The sequence below is a fragment of the Notothenia coriiceps genome, unplaced genomic scaffold, assembly GCF_000735185.1.
Source record: "Notothenia coriiceps isolate Sejong01 unplaced genomic scaffold, NC01 NC01_scaffold00029651, whole genome shotgun sequence".
NCBI classification, from domain to species: Eukaryota; Metazoa; Chordata; class Actinopteri; order Perciformes; family Nototheniidae; genus Notothenia; species Notothenia coriiceps.
In genome coordinates, this window is record NW_011362352.1 from 1 (window position 1) to 5,007 (window position 5,007).

The 5,007-nt window shown below is 38.4% G+C and overlaps 1 long non-coding RNA gene across 1 annotated transcript; it reads right to left on the reverse strand.

Annotated features, from left to right (window-relative positions):
- Nucleotides 1-533: 533 nt before the first annotated feature.
- Nucleotides 534-2,556, reverse strand: LOC104958997 (uncharacterized). Its single transcript, XR_799812.1, has 3 exons — nucleotides 2,439-2,556; nucleotides 746-846; nucleotides 534-655 (listed from the first exon to the last, which is right to left on the reverse strand). It is a non-coding gene; the product is annotated as an uncharacterized lncRNA (long non-coding RNA).
- Nucleotides 2,557-5,007: the final 2,451 nt, after the last annotated feature.

The window sequence follows — 5,007 nt, forward strand, 5'->3', positions numbered from 1 at the left end:
AGTGCCGCCCTACACATGCACGCACGCACACACACACACACACACGGGACATTTTGAATCGGCCCTCAGCTAATTAAATATAAAGTAAGTTTAGTGAAATATGGCTCACAAAGGAAACTTCTGCTCGTCTTATAATGCACATCTTAAATATATATGTTCAAATATATTACACAGTATTCATGTGTTAGTTGGTAAGCCCAATGTTCTGATAAATTCAGTCAATTAAAGTTGGAAACATTTTCTAACAAATCTAAGTTGATAAGAAAAAGCCCAGTGACTAAGGCTCTAAATAAACTCTTCCTATTTCCTCTAATGACCATCAATCTGAGGCTTCTGTTTGAATGGATGAGCCGCTTACACAATAACTCAAACCCTCTGGAGAGATTTAACTTATGAGGTAATATACCTCTAGTGAGCGGCCCAGCCCTTCGTATGTTTTTCTGTATGTGGCCCTCGGTGAAAAAGGTTTGGACACCGCTGCTTTCACGCAAACATGTCCCAAATTAGGATGAATAAAGTACTTCTTATCTTGAACTGACCTGCACTGGTTCTTCCAGCACTCCACTGCAGATGGGGCACAGCAGGTCTTCATCCACCTCCCCTTGGAACCTCGTAATGTCGTACCCCATGGTACATACCTGGGATACACAGCCTCCTGAAACACACAGGTGATATTTAGACATCCCCATGTGGCTGAAGATAGATATAAACACTTATTGTATATACACAAACACGCGGAGCCTACCTCACTCACAAAAGGCCTGAAATGCTTCCATTCAGCTCTGGAGGTAAAACTGCGACATCAGGCAGAAACAATCTGTCCGGGAAAAGAGACACACAACCCCCCTGCAAAAAAGAAAGTATATTCACATTAATTATTCAGTTTTTAAAAACAGTATTGGATAGTAGATGGCTAGGAAAGATTATAAGTCATAATAATAATGTTTCCCCGGTGCGGGATCTCTGATTTTAGGACAGAGACAGACATGCTATAAGCCCCACCACGACACAGAGCTGTTGGTGGTCATCTTGCATCTCTTTATTTGCATGTATGTTTCTTTATGGTTTGTATTTGCAGTAACGTGTGTCCTTGATGCTATTTGGTGTCTTTGTAGTCTGTGTATTTCTCGTTCAGGTCATTTTGAGTCTCTTTCTGTTTGGTACACCTGTTATTAAGTGACATTTGGTCAGCTGTGCCTGGCGGGTTGTTCAAAAATCCTCCCATGGCTGACACCAAGAGGTGAGTTATGCTTCATTAACCCACAAAAGAAGAAACAGAGACGGTTACAGGAATACTAAAACGGCCTAAAGATCAAATTACAACACACCTTTGAATCAGATGCTTTTTCCTCATACTTAGTACTTCAGAATCAGAAACAGGTTTATCATCAGGTAGGTTGACACGTACGAGGAACTTGATGTGGTGTTGTGGTGCATACATAAAAGTAAAACAAAAATTCAAAACACAGATAGAAAACTATTTTAAGAAAACTATAAGCAGTATTTACTTACTTTACCGGGATGACCTTACATGAAGCTAAACCGAGAGGGACATGCTATTTAAAAAGCACATTTAGTGTAATTACTAGATGAATGAAAGGTGTTTGAGCCTTACGGTGAGCCAAGAGAGGAGGTGGTTAACCCTCCAACACCCCAACATGTGCACCACCTCCTGTGTGTATAAATATATATTCATATACAGCTGACCTGGTTTCTCACACACACACACACACACACACACACACACACACCTGGCTGCACATCCATCGCGCTCTGCATGCACACATGCTAACCACCAATGCTAACGTTAGCCACGTCTATGATGTGATTCTGTGACACATTTCACTATATTTCACTGCCTTTATGTTAATAATAAGCTAAAGTGCAGTCATCTCGATGTAACACCCTTCTGTTTGACTTTGACCGGTGTCAGTGCAGTTTCCTGGTCATTAATTACATGCAGCTAACTGTTGAAATATTGTGCAATGTGCAATATAAACACTGTACGGTGCTATACATATTTTCATAGATGTCCAGAAACGTATTTTTATGGTGGCAATACTTTAATATGCTGGCCTTTTTTTAAACCTGCTATGCCACACAGTACATTTCGCCGCTGTGGAAATAATAAAGGTATTCTGAGTCTGATTCACGCTTGCTAACTGGGTTTGCTCTGGATGTTACCATCAAGCTAACACATGCTAACAGATAGCCGTTGATTTCCTATGATGTTAGCATCGAGCTAACGCCTGTTAACCAGATACCCGTTAGTTTCCTATAGATGTTAGCATCGAGCTAACGCATGCTAACTAGATTTCCTCTGGATGTTAGCATCGAGCTAACCAGACAGATCTCAGTCTGAGGAAACGACACCGACAAATGTCTCATCACAACCCGCCACCTTAGGGGAACACATCATTACGGAATGGTATACCTACTTGAACATGTAGTGAAACAGATCCTAATCCCGAGGTTTTTTATTTTCCTGACGTCCTACTGTAACTAGTAGCTCGTTAGCCACGTCCTGAGCTACATCCTACACCGCTGTGTCGTGACGTCGGGACCTTTGGAACGGAGGCGTGCGGGGGATGACGTCATGACGTAAAAGAGTAGGATAATTTTGTTATTGGTCCGTAAAAACTAAATACATAACTGTATTTGTTTTACTCCAAAAAAAAGGGCTAAGATATGTATTTATAACCCAGTGAAATATCTGTATGTATGACATGAACAATGTTTAATTTCAAAATTATAAATACAAAAAAAACGACATTCATTTTCATATCTTTATTTTTATTTGAGAGGGTAAAAGAACACCAATTTCATTTATCAATTAATGTCCAACACATCGGGTATGAAAGGCCTCCTCTTCAGCCAGGCACTGTTGTGATTCCCTGCATGTTGCAGCAGGTGAACAGGAAGGAGGTGCACTGCGTGCAGAAAGAGAGTTGTAATATGGCTGAACAGAAGCAGAAACACATTGAAAACATGAGTCACCATCTTTCTGCAGGGACAGCAGCGTCATCATGTGGTTCTGATGATAAGTCCAGCTCCAGGCACAGGTCATTTTAAAACCAGCAGCATCTACTGTATGTGGTTTCTGTGACCTCAGGATGTGACGTTGCTTTATGTTTCAGCCTATATTATGGGACGTGCAGGGTGAAACCTTTAATACATATATTTTGTACAGTGATCCAGAATACTGACTTTATTTCAGAATCTTTCTCAGATTTCTTTTTTTACAGAAAGTAGATTTTTTTTTCTCAGAATTTTGACTTGGTCTCTGCATTTTGACTTTTTTCAGAATTTTGATTTTTACATATATAAATCCAGCTCCAGGCACAGGTCATTTTAAAACTAGCAGCATCTACTGTAGGTGGTTTCTGCAATATTAAAATGTCTGTGACCTCAGGATGTAATGACGGTTGGGTGGTACAATGCACAGCTTACATTTGTATATAAATATATATTTTTCAACATTTGAAAAATGTAGTTTGAAGCGTTTGATACATATCTTTTTTGCACAAAGCATTATTTCAAATGTTAAAAACCGTCAAGCTACCTCCTCACACCTGTATGGTGACCTCAGGATGTAATGCTTCTTTATGTTTCGTCCTATATTATGATAGTGGATACCTCCTCACACCTGTATGTTTCCGACACCCAAAAATGTTATTGCAGGTTGAAGCGTTTGATACATATCTTTTTTGCACAAACATTATTTCACATTTAAAAAAAAAAAAATTATATACAAATGCAAGCTGTGCATTGTACCACCGGCAACCGTCAAGCTACCTCCTCACACCTGTGTGTTTCCAACACCCAAAAAATGTCCAAAATTATTATTTTCTTTTTCAGAATTTTGACTTTTTCATCAGAATTCTTTCAGAATTTAGATATTTTTTCAGAATTCTGACTTTTCCCAGAATTAACATTTTTCTCCGAATTTTGACTTTTCTCAGTATTTACTTTTTCTTTCAAAGCTTTTAAATGTGTTCATGATTTTGAGTTTCTCAAAATGTCGACTTTTTCCTCCGAATTTTATTTTTTTTCCTGAATTCCGTACAGCTTCCAGTAGAAAAAAAACATGACTTATATAATACACTGTTAGAGAAATGTTAAAACGTACATTGAAGACGAAAGGTTTTGGTTGTTTTGAATGTTGGTAAATATTTACTTTTCTATTTAATTTGAGTGATGGGAAAAAAATGTACCGTCTTTCAGAATTTTTTGTTTTTTTTCTCAGACTTTTTACTTTATCTCAGATTTGGACTTTCAAATTTTGTTTCGGATGTTTGACTTTTTTTCTCAGATTGCTGTCTATTATTTTTCTAGGTCTCAGGAGGATTACTTTCAGCTCTAGTAGACTATAAATAATTATTAAGTCTAAAAAAAAACACAACTTATATAATACACTGTTAGAGAAATGTTAAAATGTACATTGGAGACTAAAGGTTTTGGTTGTTTTGGAAATCAACGTTATTAAATATTTACTTATTTAATTTAATTGACTCTTGGGACACGTGTACCGGAAAGAGTAAACCCCCAACAGAAGAACAGAGCGTCTGGCATGTGGTGCAATGGATTGTGCGTTGGTGTTCGGATCGGGGGGTCACAGGTTCGAACCCCACTGCATGTCGTTGTGTCCCTGAGACACTTCACCCCAAATTGCAAATTTCTTCTAATAATTTTACTTACATTTTGTGTGTTTTTCAGATTTGTGTATATTTTCGGCTTTTTGACTATTGTATTTATGTTATTTTCATCTTTGTCCTTCGTTGAGCTTCTTCATGTACAGATGTAGCACTCCAGATAGGACTCCACCCAGCGGATTCCAACCAAAAACCCAGCGGATCCCAGTGGCTGGGGGCGTTGCCAAATTTCCCCATTTGTTCAATTACAGGATTTAACCATGAGATGGCGCTTTGTCACAAATACACAAAGACAACTGAGTGTTTTAGGCCTTAGTTTGTTTGAAATGTTTGCAGCTCTGCAGTTCTGTTTGCT